This window comes from Panthera tigris, chromosome A1, assembly GCF_018350195.1.
Source record: "Panthera tigris isolate Pti1 chromosome A1, P.tigris_Pti1_mat1.1, whole genome shotgun sequence".
Classification (NCBI taxonomy): domain Eukaryota; kingdom Metazoa; phylum Chordata; class Mammalia; order Carnivora; family Felidae; genus Panthera; species Panthera tigris.
Window position 1 is genome coordinate 134,532,235 of NC_056660.1, and position 20,959 is coordinate 134,553,193.

General features: G+C 42.1%; 1 long non-coding RNA gene across 2 annotated transcripts in view; it reads right to left on the reverse strand.

Annotated features, from left to right (window-relative positions):
- The window catches only part of LOC107179423, a 52,070-nt gene extending 31,866 nt beyond the window's left edge, over positions 1 to 20,204 (reverse strand). For both annotated transcript variants that reach the window (XR_001510037.2, XR_006218190.1), the window contains exons 1-2: positions 19,792 to 20,204; positions 19,026 to 19,159 (exon numbers count right to left, since the gene is read on the reverse strand). This is a non-coding gene — a long non-coding RNA (uncharacterized LOC107179423). The remainder of the gene's footprint in view (positions 1 to 19,025; positions 19,160 to 19,791) is intronic.
- Positions 20,205 to 20,959: the final 755 nt, after the last annotated feature.

A 20,959-nucleotide genomic window follows, 5' to 3' on the forward strand; every position in this document is an offset into this window, starting at 1 on the left:
CTCTGATCACCACTGAAACTGTCAGAGGAAAACTTTTCTTCTTGTAACTTGTGTCTAGTCATTGGGGGCCTGCAAATTAACTGACAATAGATAATCAGGAGAAAAGACGAGGATAATCTATGCACGCAGGTGGAAATGCTCAGTGATGAGAAATCCACTCAATAGCCGGAGATAAAAAGGTTCATGTAGCAAAATTTCACAAAGGGGTGGTAGTGGTGGTACCCAGGGCTTTAATAGGAAGGCATGAAGATTCTGCTGTGCCTTTTGGTGCTAGTGGGAATGGGCAGTCTGTCCCCATGGCAGCTGAATTTGCAGGAAACTCCCCGGGAGGGGGATTAACGGTAGTTGTATTTTCTGGAGGCTCTGTTGTAGCCAGATAACGGCAATTTAGATAAGATTTCTTTCTGCATCTGCTTTAGCTAAAATGTTTGGTCTTTGACATTATCTTTATAGCAACCCTGGGGTCTGAGTGGGTGCCTGCAAGATTTAAGACTCATATCATTACAAGAACTTTAAAAAATGAAAACTTCCTGGGTCCTTCCTGAAGCAAGTTTTAAGACAGGCAGTATTTCTGTGATGGGCTTGAGAGCTTTGGGAAGGTTCACTGAGGCTCCTGGTGACAGAGACTTTGCTGCCTCATACAAAGGCACTGTGGGGTCATCAATACAGTCTCCACACAGGCTGAGATCATCCTGGGCCTCATTTCAACAATGTAAGTGTTGGCTCTTATGCCCACAGTGAGGGCTGGTATTTCACTTCCTTAAGTCCTCAAGCTCCAAGCCCATTACTTGTCTTCAAAAAATTATTGCGCAATATCTCAAGACTTAAGTAATACCAGTTTTTGAACTGTTTATATATATATATATATATATATATATATATATATATATATATATATAGGTTTTGCCTTTTACCCACCACAAGCAGGAAAAGTAGACTATTTATATTTTGGGGTCACAAATTGATCTTATAACTGCAAACACACATTTCTAAGGAAATACTGTTATCAGTGGAAATCTCTAGAAGAAAAGGTGAAGTTCAAAGTACTAATTTCAATATTCTCTATTACTTTGAATTCATGCTATTTGGCTGCAAGGAGAACATACTTCCTGTTTGTGAAAGCCGTGTTCACAACTTCAGCAACTCTGCAGTTATTAAGATAGCTAAGGAGGACATGTCCTCAAAAAGCCGTGGTCTCAAATTCATCAATTCAAACTGCTTGTACAGAACACAAAGTGTAGAAATTAAAGATAAATGAACCACCAGGTGATCTTTTTTTAGGAGACAGCAAGCCCCATAAAAGAAAGGCAGGTATATGTCTATAAGGTAGACTCTCAGGATGAAATTTCTTAAGGATAGGGACCATGGATTAGAGTTCACAAACTTGCAGGGACACCAGAAATCAATAGCAATGAAGGATAACAATGCAGACTTAATGGTTCAGAGTTTGGGAAACTTCTTCATAGAACCGATTTAGATATTACTAATTAGTGGTACACGTCCTGGCTCCTCAAAATATTATCAAAATAACTTATTGTTACTAGATAATGCCTTCTTGGGGGAGGGAGATCACCCTGTACATTGTAGAAAGTTTCACAGCAATCTTGACCTACACCCTCTAGCACCCCAGTCATGACTATCAAAAATGTCTTGTTCCCTGGGAGGGAAAATCAGACCCAGTTGAGAGCCACTGCTTAACAGGTAACAGAGAACACTACTTTGACGGTCTTAGCAGGGGCTTAGAACGGGGAGGTCAAGGTTGAGAACATTTTCAGATTGCGAAGTCTGGTTCTTTCAATGGGTGTCTTTCAGTGAAGGGGTTGGGAGGTCTGGTTAGGGTTGGGCGAGGATGGTAATACAATCCTTAGGATTAGTGAACTCAACAAGGTGAAGATTTTGAGGTGAGGGCTTTGAAAATGCTCAAATTGATGTAAAATTATCCTGTGATCTTTTCAATCAGTGGGTCTCTGGGGAAGTTCCTGGAATGAACAATAAAGTTATTCGTAACTATTACCTTCCTGGGCCATAGCTTTCTGGAACACTAAACTTAGGCTGATGAGCACCCTAGAATAGTAAAGCCATGTCAGTGAAGACTGTATGGATTTAAATGGTTTGGGTCCTTGGTGGATTTTTTTAAGTTTCCTGTTTTTTCCTCCCTCAGGCTGCTACCTGCCTTTTTGCCTACAATTACCACATTCAGAAAGAGCCAATACGGAAGAGACCACAGAGGCAAAGGTGAAGTCCCTGCGAGGGCTTCACCCTCGTTTCACTGCACTACTAGCTATGTGACCTGGCTGAGCCACACCCTCGCTTGAAACCTCGGTTTCTCCATCAACATATTAAAGTTAATAATAGTATCGCTCCATCCGGTTGTGGCAGAGTTTGAATGAAATAATATATGTCTAGTGCTGTGAACTTAACGTGCATCCAGTGGGTGTAAACCAACTATGCAAAACTGTGAAGAAATACCACAGCAGCTGTATACCTATGCATGGACCATCATGCTTTGGGGTCCTCCCTCATCGTCTTTCCCATGAGTTCTAAGAAAAGCCTGAGTTTAAAAATCAGCTGACATGCTCTCTCTGCACCCTGGAAATATCAGAGAGTGAGAGTGGCTAAGTGTCCTAAATTCCTCTACCCGTATTCTTAACTGAGCATGCTCTTTGGTCACCGTAAAAATGTGTGGGGTGACTAAACTATAGTTTAGTAATGTCACTGCTATGAAAGTTGATGAACTTGAGGAAGGTTCAAAGCTACTTTTCTGAAACTCATCCACTAGAATATTCATCTGATCTATTCCCCATGGTATGTTTTATTCACTTATATATTTTTTACTTTTTTTTTTTTTTCTCCACGGTATGTTTTAAAGACAACACCTTGCTTTAATAGCAATGACCTTGAATCTAGGACACTGTAGACTTCTACTCTTTGTTTTCTCTTAATTCTGAAACAGGTCATATGCTACAAGTGGGAGACTCACTTGTACCGTGCCACGTGCAGACTGAGGCACTTCATATAATTTTCTCATTCAATTCTCACTCTATAAGATAAATACCGTGATAGGAAATCTGATACTCATAGAGTCAAAGTAACTTGCTGAGGAGAACCCACTGATACATGGATGGAGGCAGGATTTAAGCCTATGTCTACTGGGCTCCAAAGTTGGTAATTCCTGTGCTACAGCATGTACTACACCCTATACATCTCTTTCCCAAAACAACAACAAACCAAAAAACCCAAAGGTATCAAACCCAAAGGTATCGACATCCTAGTCATGGTTTTACAGAGCCTGGGTCCACGTACAGTATTTGACCAGATTTACCGTTTTCTGGAATGTTGGCAAGGAATGGACGATCTGGCAAAGTGCTAGATCTAAGCTGACCATTGGAGGACTGAAATAACTGAACACCAGCCTGTGGGAACCACAATGTCAGTCAAGTAGCATAATCTTAACAGAGGAATGACATAGATCCAGCCCATTGGTTGACAATTAATTGCTATCAATGGGACCAGGAGGGGGAAAAAGCCCTATACACCCTCCTATCCCCCAGTGCATTTTGAGGGCTATAAACATTTGGCAAAGAAATATTAAAATAGCAAAGATTATCAAGGCACCTGGACGGCTCAGTCAGTTAAACACCCGACTCTTGATTTCAGCGCAGGTCACCATCTCATGGTTTGTGAGTTTGAGCTCTGTGTCCGGCTCCATGCTGAGGGCATGGAACCTACTTGGGATTCTCTCTCTGCCTGTCTCTGCCCCTCCCTTGCTTGTGTATGTGTGTGTGCACTCTCTCTCTCTCTCTCTCTCTCAAAATAAATAAATAAGCATTAAAAAAAGGTTATCAGCAAAATGATAATAAATTAGGGAATTTCACTAGATAACAATGTTATTGAGGAGTGACACTGGAATGAAATATCTTCAAGCAAAGTATCTTCAAGAGTAGCTTTTCTGGGGTAGTGCCTTTTCTTTTTTTCTGGCGATAGTGATGTTATTGTTTTCAGGAAAGGTGATTTAGTAAATGAGCAATTAATGCAACTCGCGTTTTAGATCTCCATAAGTTTTTTTTTTTTTTTTAAGCATGAATCAGAATTTTTTATTCTAACTCAGCTCTGCCAATTTTATCTGTGTGATTCTGTGCAAGTAACCTAATCTCTCTGGGCCTCAATTTTCTCCTCTATAAGAAAGAAGTTTTGGATATATGATGTGGAGCAGGACCCTTCCTGATCTTGAGTCAAACTGATTCAAAAAGTAGATGTTATTAACAGACTAGTGCCCTCTGCAGGCAACTTGTTCCGAATGTGAGAACCCATTAAAGGGGATGTTAGCAAAATTCTCGTGGTGTATTTAACGTTGTGGCTTAGTGTCCAACAATTGTATTTTGTTATCCAATAAACCACGGTTGTGAAGCAATTAAGTTTTCAGATTTTGTTTAGATCTCATTTCACAGATAAGGAACATGAGGACTATCATAGCTGGGAACTTTTCCAATCCCTTCAGAGTAAGGTTGGGGCTTGAATACAAGTCTCTTGATATTCTGTTCAATGGTGTCCAGTGGTGACCTTTCCAGTCTTTTACAGATGTCTTCAAAATGCTCTTTCCTCCCCTTGTCAGGTAGCACTGGAACTCAGCATTTTCTAAATACTCTGTGTACTTACTACCTTTAAGAGTTGATGAACTCTGGATTTTTCCATTAGAGCAGGAAACGGCCGCTTCAACATTGCCTGGTAATTAAGTGAGCACCTTGTTGTAAAGTTGCTTTCTTGCAACTTTTCTTGCTACTGATGGGGAGGTCGTTTACTGACATTGCCAGCAGAAAATGTATGCATGCTCAATATCGGATTGATTCACTTTCAGTTCAAGGACTGCTAAAAATTTTAATCCTTCCTGCTGAGACCAATTCAGAAGTTGGGACACACTCTTCATTGCTAAGGTGGAGGACACAGAAAAAATGTCCTGGACAGCTTTCAGTAAAAATCTGAGTCTGTGTAAGCCTGCTTTAAATATTTTTAAAATTAACTCACATTTCAGTTTTTACTATTTCACAAGCGATGTTTGTGCCTTATAGAAAGTTATAAATTCAGATAAAGAAAAATAAGAAAATTACAGCACCATATTCCTACCACCCACCGATTACCACTGTTAACACACCTGTGCCTATATCCTGAAAGCTGTTTCTGTGCTTTGGTGGGGTTCAAGGATATTGAGCCAGAATGTACCATTTTGGCATGTGGCTTATTTGAACTAAAGGCATTCAAGACCTAACACACTCAAGAAGAGCTTTTTAGGGTCGCCTCAGTGGCTCAGTCAGTTGGGCACCAAGTCCTGATTTTGGTTCAGGTCATGATCCCAGGGTCATGGGATTAAGCCTCACGCTGGGCTCTGCAATGGGCATGGAACCTGCTTAAGTTTCTCTCTCCCTCTCCCTCTGCCTTTCCCCTGTGTGCACATTCTCTCTCTCTCTCTCTCTCTCTCTCTCTCTCTCTCTGTAAGAAAAGAAAAGAAAAGAGAGCTTTTTACCTCTCCCTTAACTCCATAAAAAAATTTAGATAGGGAGCCTGTACCAGGAAAAGCACTACTACCAGAGATAACTTTTTACATCAGAAACACTTCTCTGCATGGCATGGCAAACACCTGATTGACAAACATATGCTTTTCCAATCTTCCTATGAATCATTTCCCTTCCTTGTGAAGCCCCCAAACCCTACACTCTTCTCCTTAGCTCACGATGGCACACAAACCTTGATTTTCCACCTTTGACCATCTCATGTCTGTGTGAAGCTCCTGCACATACAAAATTAAACGTGTTTTTCTCCTATGAATCTGTCTTATGCTGGTTTAATTACTAGGCCAGCCAAAGAATCTAGAATCTACACACATATAAATATACGTACACATATTTTTATGGAAAATACATATTTTTATGTATTTTTGCCAATACATCTTCCTCTGATCTAAAATTCAGTCTGTATTCAAATTTCCCCTGCTTATCCACAAAAATTCACTTTACAGTTGACTTCTCCAAACTGAACTCCAACTTGGAACCTTGCATTGTACCTGTCATTATGTCCCTTAAAAATCTTTAATATAGTGTGATTCCTTCTCTCTCTTTATTATTATTTTTTTTTCATTAAACTTTGTTGAAGAGAAGAGGGCAGGATGAGATTTTGTGTGTTTTTCTTTCCTTTTCTCTTTCAGATTTTATTCCTTACATACATCAGACTTTTAGGAAATCTCTCCATTCGGTCTTATCTTCCCCTGCAAAAGATACTGCTTTAATGGCATAATGGATGGTCAACTGTTTCAATCTGAAGTTTTTAGCCTAAAATGAAATCTGGAAGCCTGATCAAACATCTCTATTTTTCTTTAATTTCTCCCTCTTCTCCAATGGCCACATGAATGACTTTTAGACTTAATTATATGGGCAAGAGGGAGCATTGAAGAGCTCTCAATAGGGAAGACACCTAGTCAGATTTAGTGTTTTACGGAGATCACATTGATCGTTGTGAGGGCAGTATACTGAAGAGACAGTTAGAATGCCACTGTGATTGTCCAGCTGAGATAATGCTTTGGCCTAGAATGACGGGTGGAATTGATTGCCGGCGAGTGACTTCTCAGATATTTAGCTAACCTGAAACTGGAGTAAAAAAGACTTGAGGACTGACTGGATGGGGAGAGGCGAGGGAGGGGTGTGGGAAGAGGAGGAACCAAAGGCAATAATAAGTCTGTTTCTGTACAGCGATCGCAGCCCAGTTCAAACTAGCTTAAGCCTGAAAGCAAACGGATTGATTCAAGTCTGGGTAAGTCCTAGAAGTAGATCAGATGCTTCAGACCTGGCTGGATCCAGGAGTTCAGTTGATGTTTTTAGGAGCAGGTCCCTTTCGGATTGTATACCTGCTGCCTTGGCTTTCCTCTTTTCCTCATGGTAGCAAGACAGCACCTGGGAGCTCCAGGTCTACAGCCTCGTAGGGTAGCAACTCCAGCAGAAGAGAACTTCTCAGTATTTTCAGGAAGTATCATACCACTGAGCCTAATTGCAATGGATGCTAGGCAGACAAGAAGAAGAGTGCTTACGACAGGTAACAACAACTAGGGCTTTCACAGGCACAACTGACTGGATGGTGGGGTCATGTGCTACAGGAAGAATAAAGTGCTGAGAGGAAAGGTCACAAGTTCAAGTTTGCACATGTTCCTTTTGAGGCCTATGAAACTCATACATGCAGATGTCAAGTAGGCAGATGGGTACATGGGTCTGAAGCTTAGTAGAAAGTTCTTGGCAACGGTTCAGTTTGGGGAGTTATCAGTGCACAGGATATGGATAAGATCATCTGAGAAGTGTGTCAAGTAAAAAAAAAAAAATTTAACAGATGAGTAGAAGAAGAGGGAGAATCTTCAGAAGAGAACACAAAAGCTCTGGTCAGCCAGTTAAAAGGAAACCCGGTGGGAAAGGTGTTGTAAAAGTTTGGAATGTTTCCCCGAAGATGAGTATAGAATGTCTAACTCTGTGTTATACCTCTGACAGATAAAAAGGCATGGTGTCCATTGAACCTAAGAACCTGGAGATCATTGGTGAGCTTAGAAAGTGGAACAGGTTTGGATAGAGGGATGGGGAAGGAAGCTGGATTTGATAAAAGCTCGAAGAGTGAAAAGGAATTTAAAAAGATGGTAAAAAGGACAAGTTTACTATGAATAGGTGGAGACTGACAAAATAATGGACAGCATATGAGATGGGGGTGTCTAAGGAAGGTTCTCTGTTTTGTCGTTTTGTTTTTTTTTTTTTTTTTGACAGACATCAACGTTTTGAGGAGGAACATTGGAAATAAACGCACTAACAGACAAGAAAATGGCATCCAGAGCACAGTGCATGGAAAGATCTTAGAATAGAGAAGGAGCACATAATTCAAGAACACGTATAGATCTCATGGCCAGAAGACAAAGTTGTGGCCATCTGATGGCTTCTGTTGTCTCTATGAAGTAAGAAGTCACCTCCTTCTAGGGAGGAAGGGATCTGAGGTTTGAAAGGAGTAAACTTGAAACAGGGTACAGAAAAACACACTGGAGATCAAGCAAGATCTGACCGGTAGCCCAGCAAAAGCTGACTTTGGCATTAATCTGACCAGTTGGTGATTTCCTACAGCAGTTCCCCATAGTCTGAGTGCTGAACCTGAGGAGATGGACAGCCGGTCAGCAATGTGATTGAAGAGCACAGTAAAAAGGAGTTGATGGTACAGCAAAATCCTACCATAACATTACAGGGTCCAAAAATTCAGTTGCACACAAAGGAGAGCCCTGCTATGCCTAGGTTAGTGAAATGACAATGGAGGATGATGCATGGAGGATGTCTACTGAGCTCATGCTACTATAGGACGTGCTCTCATAGGCTTTTACTGAGTATACAGGAGAATGAATGAAAGCGTGTACCATGGAATCCATGTTGGGTAGGGAGGCAGGGGAGAAGAGAGCACCGAAAACAGGAGGCTGACAAAGGAGGACCCAAAAGCGGAACAACAGCTTTGGAAAACCGAGAGAGCTGGCCATCAACAATACAGAGTGAGCCTTGGGAAAGAGAGAAAGTCTCTCCACCTGAGGCACACTGACCCGGGCGTTGGCAGGTGTCAGCTCCACCACTTATTCACCCTGTGGCTTTGCCTCTTCTTAAGATTCCTGATTTAAAAATTGGGCATAATGTTATCTTTTCTGCTCACCTCGCTGCGCTGTTGTCAACAACCGGATGAAGTGCTATAAAAGTGCGAGTCATATTAGAAAACAAACTGACATGTCTCCTTTTTTCCACTGTGACAGAGAGAGGCTATGTGGAACAAGAGGTGGTTACCCAAGAACTCACCACTGAATAGTGCTGGGCTCACAAGTGCACTGTGCTTGGGTTTGGGGAGGAAAAACAAACTTCGCATACTCTGCCCACAGCTGTTGCTATTTACTAAAAAGCTGTTCTTCGGCAATGCTGTGGTTCTATTTTAATTTTTCAATTGTTTGTTTTCACACCATAACCATCTAACCTTCCTGGATCATTCGGACAGACTAAAACATTAGATCCGGGCACGCAGCTGGAGTACTGATGCATCCCAGTGATACTGTTGGGGTTACTGAGTCTCTTCCTGATGCAGCCACTGTATGTTTAACCCTTTATTCCTATTCTCTCTTTGTTCTCTTTTCCCTATGAATCTCCTACTCTGGGGAAAACAAAAAACAAAACCCTGTGTTTCCTATGATGGTCTCTGTTTCAGTAAATGGCACCACTACTCAGCCAGTTGTTCAAGCCAAAAACTTGGGATCCATTCTTGCTCCCTGCCTTTCCCTGATATTCATTCCACTGGCAGGTCTGGTTGCCACGACAAATCCACCCTTCATGGTCTTTACCATCATAGCCGAAGTCCAGCGACCATCATCTCTCACAGGGACAACTGCAGCAATGCTTACTTGTCTCCATGTTTGCCTGCCTATAATCTATTCTCCCACAATCTATTCTCTAAAGCTCTCTTTTTCAAACCATATGTTATATATCACCTAGAATAAGATCTGCCCCACCCCCCACTCCCACTTCACTCAAGCTACCCTAGCCTTCCTGTGAGTCCTTGAACTTGCCAAGCTTGTTTTAGCCTTAGGTCCTTTGCCACAGCTGTTCTCTTGCCTTGGAATGTTGTTCTTCCTGATCTTCAAATGGCTGGTTCTTTCTTGTTATTCAAATCGCAGACTGCCGCCTCCTCAAAGACTCCTTCCCTGACCATTCAGCCAAAAACGGAATGAATGATTTCCTCTGTTCCACAGAAACATCTACTTCCTTTTCCCTGTCTTTTCTTGTCTACCCTTCTTTTCCTTTTCACCCTTAAAAAGTTCTCTTTAACCCACTTTTTTTAAGTTGACTTTGGTTTATATTAAACATTACTCAGAATTCCCCATGCAACACTTGTATGGCTTAATTACTGGTGCAAACATTGCCTTGGGGGCCAAACTTATTCCTCCCTTCCTCCTTCTTTCTTTCTCTCCATTCCTCCTCCTGTCTTTCCCTCCCTTTCTCCTTCCTTCTCTCTCTTCCTCCCTTCCATTACATAAATACCCATAGGCTGCCATGATACATCAGAGACACAGAGCTATACATAAAGGCAATTATGGCGTAAAGAAAGGAGTACTTGATTTGAAGTCCAAAGACTCATCGAGAAATTCTATGTTCCTCTTATTTATTTCTCAGTCTCAGTTTTCTTCTATTTGAAGTGGCAATAAAAATCACTATTTCACAGATTGTTGCTGAGGGAGATGCTAAGTGTATCAGTTATCTACTGCCACAATCATGCTGTGTAACAAACCACCTCAAGGCCCACTGGCTTAAAAAAGGCATTGATTATTTCTCATTCTCCTTTGGGTCCAGCTGGGTAGCTTTGCTGATCTAGTAACGGCTTGTACATATATTTGCAACCAGCTGTCCATTCAGCTGGGCCTCGCTGGCCTACGATGGCCTTGGGTTGAGGTAACTCATCTCTGTTTCCTATGGTATCTTGTCTCCCAGGCTAATTTAGCCTTGTGTTTTTGGTGGTGGCAGAGCTCCAAGAGAGGAATCAGAAACCACATTTCAAGTCTTGGCTGGCATAAAGTTTGCCAGTATCCCATTGTCCAAACAAGTCACATGGCCAAGACCACTGCCAAAGAGCATGAATATAGAGAATTATAAAAACCCATTGTTAATGCAATCAACTCACCACCATGAGAATGAGTCATGATGACATATAGCCTCCTCCTCTGGGAAGCCTCTCCTGATTTCTCTCAGCACTCTTTAATATGCTTCCATCATAAATATTATTCATGAATATTTACTGAATCCCTAACATTCTCCAGACTCGTATGTGCTGTGGTGTGACACACAACAGCAGTAAAAGTGACAAAGTCCACTGCACTGCAGTGGTAGGGGACAGAGGGAATAAGTAAATGCAGGAAAGGATACATAATTCCACATACTGATACATGCTTTAAAAATATTGCTTTGTAGCTTTTTAAAGCATGTCAGTCTCACCCTCCATGCTGGGATCTCCCTAGAGCAGGCACCTAGTATTTTCATTGCATCTCAGCCCTTAGCACAGTGTCTGGCCGATAGGTCCTCAATAAACAAGAAAGCACAAGTGGATAAAAGAGCCCTGCAGAAGGCATGGTAATGAGAACAGGGAAGGCAAGAACTTGGCCATGGCAGTGGCTATTCACTCTTAGGCTCTCATTCTTTTCAATGCTTCTATACTCCCACAGGACGACACAGGGACTGGCCCGACCGTCATGACACAGATGTCTATCACCCAGCAATGACTCTGACCAATGGCCCTGACGGCATTTGTCCAGTTTTGCTTCTCTTCCAATCCCAAGAAATGTGTGCACTCCACGTCTCAGCACTTGCATATCTCAACACAGAGCGTGGTGGTGGTGAAGTCAGTGAGGACAGGGGATGTGTGGACCTGGGGGCTTGCCTCTTCCATCAGGAATTGTGAAAAGGGAAATTAATCGTTTTGAGCAGAAAGTTTCCACATTACCCTGCCTCTCTTGGTGTGAACGAGAAATAGACTTGGGCTCTAATTTACATGTTTTGCCATCAGTTGTTAGAGTTCTTTTTTCACCTGGCTTGGTTCTAGACCCTCTCTAAAATGTTATTCAGAGCCTCTTTCCAAAGACTACTATGCCTACTTGAAGACACTAGTTGGTTTCAAAAGCACTGATGTAGCTACTTGTCAGGTTTTTTAAGTACTCAGCCACTGAACCTCCTTCCTCCATTTGGGACATCCTTACAGCACAAGTCTCGGTAGAAGGCATCCTTTTTAGAAACTGAAAAGGCCATATTCTAGCTTTCCTTCTGCTCACTGGCAGGGGTGGTATGTGCGTGTGACCAAGCCCAGCCAATCAGAGGCTCTTGCTTGGGGCAGTGGCCCATTGTTCCCTCATTTACCAAGGTAGCAGGGGTAAGTAATATCACCACTGGGAAACAGTATCCTATAACTCACATCCAGTAGAGCTCTCTGTTATGAGTTGAATTGTGTTCCTACAATTTTTTTTTTCAGTGTTTAATGTTTTTATTTATTTTTGAGACAGAGAGAGAAAGAGCATGGGCAGGGGAGGAGCAGAGAGAGAGGGAGACACAGAATCTGAAGCAGGCTCCAGGCTCTGAGCTGTCAGCACAGAGCCTGATGTGGGGCTCGACTCCTGACGTGGGGCACGGACTGTGAGATCATGACCTGAGCTGAAGTTGGACGCTCAACCGACTGAGCCACCCAGGTGCCCCAATTCCTACAAATTTTTATGTTGAAAACTTAACCCCAAATACCTCAGAATGTGGCCTTGTTTAGAGATAGGATCTTTACAGAGGTAATCAAGTTACAGTGAAGTCATTAGGGTGGGCACTAGTCCAACGTGACTGTTGTCCTTATAAAAAGGAGAAATTTGAGCACAGAGACATGCATAGAAGGTAAGACAATATGAAGAGACATACAGAGGGACTGCCATGTGAATATGAAGGTGGCCATCTATAAGCCAAAGAAAGGGGCCTAGAACAGACCCTTCCCTCACAGCCCTTGGAAGGGTCCAACACTCTGAGGGCCTTCTAGCCTCCAGAACTGTGAAACAATAAAATTCTGTTGTTTAAGCTACTCGGTCTGCGGTACTCGGTTATGCCAGCCTTAGAAAATGAATATACCATTCTCACCAGAAAATTCCTGTAGCACGGTTTTGGGTATAGCTCTACTCTCCTCAGATTTCTGGTTCTCCATTTTAAAGGCTTGTCTGAAGCAATTAAATATCTCTTCAAGAAATTATCTTGTTATGTTTATTTTTGAGAGAGAGAGAATGGGGGAGAGAAATATGGGGACAGAGGATGTGAAGTGGGCTCTGTGCTGACAATGTAGAGCCCAACGCGGGCTTAAATTCACGAACCTTAAGATCATGACCTGAGCCGAAGTCAGGTGCTCAACTGACTGAGCCACCCACGTGCCCCAAGAATTTTTTGGAAGTTAATCCAAGCTTATTGTTTCCAACTAAGAAACCCAACTAATACAAATACCGTGTTCTAACAAGTTTTCCCTCTATGGGTAATTCCGGGTTTTCTTCCTCCTCTGACATTGAAATGGCTCCTACTTCTGAGCTCTGTGCTCCAACCAAAGTTTTATAGGATTGGCATATCTGCCCTTCCTCTGTGGTTGGTGGGCTTCCAACTAATCTAGTCCCATTCCTCCCTGCCTTCAGATACAAATGCAGTTTTCTTATATGCCTCCCCTCAAAGTTGGCCGATCTGCTGACCTTCTTCACTTAAAATAACCAGGATCAGATGGCTGAGGTTATACTAGAGAGGGAGATGTGCCTCCTGACATACGGTATACTGTGTAAATATCAAGAGGCTACTCCCCAGTCCTAGCACCTCAGAGGTGTTGACATTACATGGGACGTTCCAATTTTAGTCCTGCTCTAGAATGTCTTATAAGTAAGCTACTCTGTTGTCTTTACCTCGGACTTAGTCACATTAAAACTGGAACTTGAACTCTTGGCTTGCTAATACATTTTGATACGATATACTGATTAAATCTACAGCAATCGTGTTCCACTACTTACCAATATATGACACTGAGGCTATGAAACCAGCGGTGGGGCGAAACCATCTTATCTGAACATAGGTTTGCACAGGCTCAAAAGGCTGGTGAGTTAAAAATTTGTTGGTTGTTCTGATATTTCACAATTCAGGAGATAAAGGGGGAAAAAATAAAAGAGGAGTGGAAAATACTAAGCCTGAGCCCTCTGTGTCAAGTTTAAGGCAGAGAAGAGGGAAAGAGAAAAAGGCTGACAGAGTAAGGTGCCAGATAGTTTTTGCCCCTATTTCTACTTCCCACAAAAGAATAGGGAATTCACCTTTGTGAGGAAAGAAACATGTGCTGGAAACAACGCTGACTACCTCACAAATACTATCCCGTTTAGTTTTTGCAACAGCCCTCCCAAATCACTCCTATCATTGTCATTCCCATTTTATAGATGAACAAATATGTTTTCACAGGTAGTTGGCCAAGTCAGGATCATATATTACTCCAAACGATGTTCTTTCCACTACACAGGGCAAAGAAGAACTTGTTTTCAGCATCCCCCAAGAAACCCAGGAAGTAACAGAGTTCCGTTTGCTCCAAGTAGCTATAATTAAATAGGACAGGAAAGTGAAGCTGCTCTTCAACAAAGCCGGAAGGTATTATTACCTCGCATTGCTCTCTTCTTTCAACTCGTCTCTGACAACATGGGTAGAGGGGCCATCTTCTGGGGGCATGCCTGTTCAACATCTAGGATTTGATTTGTTTTGTCCATTTTGAGTATTCAGGAACTTTCTTTCTTTTCTACTCTCCTTCTCTCTGGCTGCTTCTTTTACAGTTTATATAGTTGGGAGTATTTGGTGTATATTCTATAACCATTGATGGCTGTGGCCCCTGTTCTCTCTGGAGGAAAAGATACCATGGATGACATACAAGGCAAATGGTTCTTTCCTTTCTTTCTCCTTTGTTCTCTCCCATTAACAATGATCTGGGTGAGTGATCTCCAGCAAAACACTTAACCTCTTGAAACCTGATCATTTTATTTATAGGGATAATGGTACCTTATGTATCTGATGGCAGAAGCGTGACCCAAAGCATGTCTTAAATCTCTATTCCTTTCACAAGAACTATTAGTCAAAACAAACGTACTCTCTTTCTTATGATATGACTAATTAATTATCATTCCAATTACATGCCATAAATGAGACATATTCTAGTGAGTGTTCTTCTGAATAGCAGTGATGACTGGTAAACGAAACCAGTCTTGGGGCAGTGGGGATCAAGTATCCCTGAATGTAGTCCCCCAAATGCCGTATTTAAAAATTAGTTTTTCAAATCGTTTTATTTTCCAAATTACATAGGGAAAATGTTTTGCTTACAGCACCACTAACCCCGGGGCACAAAGCACACATGGGTCCAGAAGGGAAGGGCAGAGTAACTTGGGAGTGGAGTCTGACCTGCTCTCATTTAGTTTTTAATCAAACACCTCCACATTGGAAATTCCAAAAATATCATGGGAAACTCTTTACAAAATTTTCATGGTTGAGATATTTGAACTTACTGTTGAATACAAAAAGACAGAAGTTATACTTGGCCTCTCTCTTGCCAGAGCACAGTAATGGCCTTTCCACTGGGGGCATTTATTTGGAGTATGAATTTGAGGCTGTGAATTCAGGAGGGTCTCTGACGGGGGTGAGAAGGAGCCCCATCTTCATGAATGCTGTGTTACCCTAGTGTGTACTTCCTTCCTTTGCATGGAAGAAAGGAGGCAGAGCCAAATGATGAATGAAGACTGCCTTATGTAGCAAGGGGAATAACCTACTGTTTTGATTGGAGCTCTTTTTTAGACTTTTAATTTGGGGGAGGAGAAATTAGAGGGGCTCTAGAACTTACATGGAGATGCATTTAAGCCTCCCATAATGCCAGGTTTCCTAGCGAGAATGTGTTATTCTCTTTTTAAAGAAGATTGTGGTAGTAAGTATTACCAATAATGACCACAATAATAATATTTAACATGATTAGGCATTTATTATGTTTCAGGAATCTCTAAATGCTTTATGTGTGCTAACTCATATAATTCTCACAGTAACCATGTGAGTTATATGCAATTACTATCTACACCTAACAAATGAGAAAACTACTTCACAGAGACTTTCCACACGGTCACACCATTAGTGGAGTCAGGATTTGAACCCAGGAAGTCTGGTTCTAAAACCTACACATTTTAACCACCACACCTCCACAGGATCTCCCCAGCACCATCCCTGACCTATGACTCTCAATGGCAGCTCTGAGGGTAATTCCTGCCAGGCTCACTGAACTTGCCCTGAGCTATTGATTCCTCTCCTTGGACACAGTCCCATTGCAGGGACTCTCAGCGCACGCTCCCCTGGGGAAGTTTCTGTCACTGGAAGTATCTTCCATCACCACCTCTTGTCATGGCTGCTGCCAATGAATGGTGGTTTCGGGCATCCACTCCTGCCAATACCATTTTTAGGGTCTTCTAGGTTCCTGCTGCTCCTATAGCAACATCCAGGTATCTTGGTGTTTGTTAGCACCATCTCTAAATTGTAGTTTACTGAATCTGTAACGGCACACAGCTCTTTCAAGGAGCTTATTCGAGTAGCGTAGTATCTTAGAGATAGCATCAAGAAGCAAACCTACCTACCTCCTGATCTCCCTTTTGTTCTTTGAGGCACAGCACAGATCCACTTGGCTCCTAGCACCCAATAATTATACTTATATGTACCTGTGTATTATACTATTGAATTTACCCAGTTCTTTTAAAATTCATTATGTCATCTGATCTTCACCCTAACCCTGTGAGACTATTATGCACTCCATTTTATAGATGAGAAAAGTGAAGCTCGGAAAGCTTAAATGTCTATCCTAAGATTTTATACTGAAGTCAGAGCCAGGAGTAAATCTAATCTTAGATTGCTAATTTCACCACACTGTTACCAAGGGTACTATGAGTCTTTTAACTCTTTGACTTTATGGACAAAATGGTATCTTGTTGTTTTATTTTTTTTTATTTCAAAAAAAAAATTTTTTTTTAATGTTTATTCATTTTTGAGACAGAGAGAGACAGAGCATGAACAGGGGAGGAGCAGAGAGAGAGGGAGACACAGAATCTGAAACAGGCTCCAGGCTCTGAGCGGTCAGCACAGAGCCCGACGCGGGGCTCAAACTCACGGACCGTGAGATCATGACCTGAGCCGAAGTCGGACGCTCAACCGACCAAGCCACCCAGGCGCCCCCAAGGTATCTTGTTGTTTTAATTTATACTACTTTGATTATACCTAAGGCTCTTTTGTAGTTCTTTCTTTCCTATTGTCCATGTCAATTTTTGCTTGTGGGGGTTTATCTTTTCTGAATTGACAAAAACAACTCTTGCTGTAAGGGAAGTGTTGATTCTTTATCTAGAACATATTTTGCAAATATGTTTTCCAGTTTGTCCTATGCCTTTAATGTTTTTTTTTTTTTTTTTTTTTTTTTTTTTTTTTTTTTTTTTTTTTAGTATATACAGAAACAGAAGATCTCTATGTTGTCAAATTTATGCACTAATTTCTTCATAGTTTCTGCCTTGGAAAAGGCTTCTCAATCTAAAATCATACATTTTTTCCTACTTCGATGGCAGTTTCACTTTTATATTTCAATTTTCAATCCACTTGGGATGTACTTAAGTGTATAATGGGAGCTAAGGTTTCAACTGGAAGCGTTTCATATAAGCAAAGTTATCCCAGCATTATTTATTAAATCATGTTTCCCCCCACTGATTTGATCATCTTCATATTTAAGTACAATTTATATTTGGGTTTGATTCCAGGCTTTTTATTTACTTCCTGTGATATGTTAACCCTGATTCCAGTCCCGCCCTCTTAATGCCATGAGCACCCCAGGAGCACAGACGGTAGAGTCTGTACTCCTGTCTCAGCATCTCCCTTGGGTACCAGGGGACTTGGCATCAGCACTAAGGCCTCGTCACTTGTTCCCCTCTAAGTAGAAAAGCCATGATTCTGGGCCCCAAGTCAGAATGCACAAACTACAAACAGAGGCTTCCTGCAATTATGTGTGTGTGCGTGCATGCACTCAGGCATGCGTGCTCGTGCGTGTATCTCAGGGCCAGTGCTCTGTATCCCGTGGTTCTCCAAATCAGAGAGCCATTTTCTACTTGTGACTTTGTTACCGAATACAGAATCTAGAATCTGAGGCTGACTTAGTGGCTGTTCCCATTCAGGGAACCCTTCCTCAGTCAAGAAAAGTTTTGCTCCATTTACTGTGAGGTTTTGTGGAGATTATGCAACCTTCATTTTCTCTTAAGGTGTGCAGGTCATGAGGGATGTGGAAAAACATGAGAACTCCAGACCTACGCAACTGCACGTGTAGAAATTTAACATTAATCTGGGGAGTCGGAGACTGAATTTACTGTTCTTTTAAATCCCTGTGAAATATTCATTTCTGAGCAATGTATGGTCTGTCAAGTCACTTAACCATACAAAATGAAAGAGAAAGGTTTCTTTTATCATAAAATGTTACATCTGGGGGCGCCTGGGTGGCTCAGTCAGTTAAGCGGTTAAGCATCTGACTTCGGCTCAGGTCATGATCTCACAGCTCGTGGGTTCAAGCCCTGCATCGGGCTCTGTGCTGACAGCTCAGAGCCTGGAGCCTGCTTCGGATTCTGTGTCTCCTTCTCTCTCTGCCCCTCCCCTGCTTTCTCTCTGTCTCTCTCTCTCTCTCTCAAAAATAAATAAACATTAAAAAAAAAACCAAAAAACATTTAAAATGTTACATCTGAAGTGGACCCTGGACATCTTCTAGCCCAACCTCCTTGTTCTTACAGATATGGAAACTGAGGCCTAGAGAGCTTCTATGACCCCCTCAGGAGGTCAGAGCCAGGACTGAAAGATGTGTCAATGGACTCCACTCTGCCGCCACCCCTCTGCTCAATATATGGAAGTTAATTAACTCAAGCAATGCCATCTATCACAGTTGTATTAAAGTCCAAAACTCAAGCAAGGACCTAAGCCGATAGTGGAACTGTTTTTCTAAGTCATCAATTTAAGTACATCTTGGACTGAGAAAATACATACTATATGTAGCTCTGAACAAACCCTTCTCCAACTCTTTCTTTTTCTTTCTGTTTTACCTCCTCCCTGCTTACTTCTTTCTTACTCCGTCTTCCCCCTTGCTCTGGAACCTCTCCTGCCTGCCAGAAATAAACTTCGCCTCACGGGCATCTCATTGAAACCCCCATGGCACATTTGGCCTCAAGGGATGCTCCTCTCCTGGGTAGGAAGCCATCATTAGCAAGCTGTGACGGGGGCCCCAGAATTCAGGCAGGAATAAGGCCAAGTGACGTGGGTAAAAGTGAAACAGGACACGGACGTGCTTATGGACACAGATTTCCACCCATGTAACCCAGGACTTCAAATAAGCTGGATTCAAAGTCCTCTCCTGCCACGCAGTCTAGTTACCTCTGAAAAGGAAGACGACGATGACTCCATTGGCTCAGGCAGAAAAGGGGACCAACGGGGCTTCTGTGCACAGCAGTGGATGAATGTGAATCCTGGGTTCATGTACCTTCTCATATTGGTCTTTGCGCCGTCTCCTTTTATTTTTGACAAGGTAACAAGTAAGTACCCAGAACTGGCTGATGAAAACAAAATCGCAGATACTAATCTACTTGTAACCCAGCCCCGCCCGCATGCAGTAACCACCACCCCACGTGCCGTGCTTTTCCTTGCCTTGAATTTCTTTTTATATGGTCTTACTGCATCTATATATTCATGAAAAGCCTTTTTTAAAATTTTAGTTATTTTTAACATTATAAAAATGGTATTCTATGATGTCTGAGCTTTTCTTCAAAATAATAAGGGAGGGGGAAGGGGCTAAGACATACAGAGGAAGCAAGATTGACTAAGAAGAAAGCTAAGTAGTAGGTACCTGGAGGAAATCACAGTATTCTTTGTTTCTATATGTTTAAAATTTCCCATACGAAAAACTGCTGAATATTTTATTGCTAAGAATCATCCGTGTTACTTTTTTAAATTTCTGATAATATTTCCTAAGGTGAATAGTTCACAGTATATTTGAAACATTTTTGAATACAAGAAATGAAGCAAAAGGAGATTTTTGATTCACTAAAGAATCCAAAGTGACAGTATTTCCCTTCTTCCTCTAGACCACAGTTACGTACCTCGATTTTCTTCATGCTTCCCCCCAGTTCTGCCCCCAACCTACCTCCCCAGTATTCCATGAAGCAGATCCAGTTCACAGTGAGCTCTCTGGGCACAACTCTGGTAATTCCACTGGTCTCACTGTATCTGGTTCTTAGTCACCAAATTCTCGGCTTCCCAAGGTGTGGCTGTCCTGTTAGGTACCTCTTCCTTCCCTGGCCTCAGGCAGCAGAGGGACCGGAAGAGCCTGAAGGAAGGAAAAGAGGGTGTTACTTGTTTGTGATCAAATCTCCAGAGTTGCTTTTCCCCTTCTGCTGCTAACAACCCCACTTCTCTAGGGCCTACGTGTGAGGGCCCCCTTTCCAAGAAGCTGGGCCCATTTGCAGCTCAACGTGCAGTCTTTCATGTAAAGACCCCCCCTCAAGTCAAATCCAGAGAAAATGGAGTATATGTCTCTCTTTTGACTTGATCGGTGACTTTTCTGTCCTTTTAGGCTTTGATCCACAAATAGAATGCCACTTTCTTTTTTATTTTTTTTTTATTTTTTTTAGTGTTTATTCATTTTTGAGAGACAGAGCATGAGCAGGGGAGGAGCAGAGAGGGAGACACAGAATCTAAAGCAGGCTCCAGGCTCCGAGCCATCAGCACAGAGCCTGACACGGGGCTTGAACCCACAAACTGTGAGATCATGACCCGAGCTGAAGTCAGACACTCAACCGACTGAGCCACCCAGGCGCCCCTAGAATGCCACTTCCAAATGTACTTCTAGGCTGCACTGAGATTGACTTGCTTAGAGACTGACCAATGCCCTTCTTTCCAGGGCACCAAGTTCGTTGCTTGTAACCCGAAAATGCTAACCATTGGTTCGGCATTGGTTGCCTATTACGTGCCAGGCACCGTGATAGGCTTTGCGTATATGATGACACCTCAGATGGAGGCTCTGCTCCAAGACCTCCCCATTCACTAGGAATGCAGCAAAGCACACAAACAAATGTAACAGAAGCACTTGCACCCAGGCCGCAGTATGACTTCCGCGGGCTCTAATACATGTGACTTCATTGGCCAACTTGCTACAGAAAAATACCAAAAATTATATTTTTAATTTGTACATACTGCACAAAGATAAATGCATTAATATTTCATTAGAAACATTACTTCTAATTTTAAAAGAATTTAAAACATTTTTATGACTTCCTAAAAATATCATGGGTCCTAGCCTCTCCGTCTCCTGT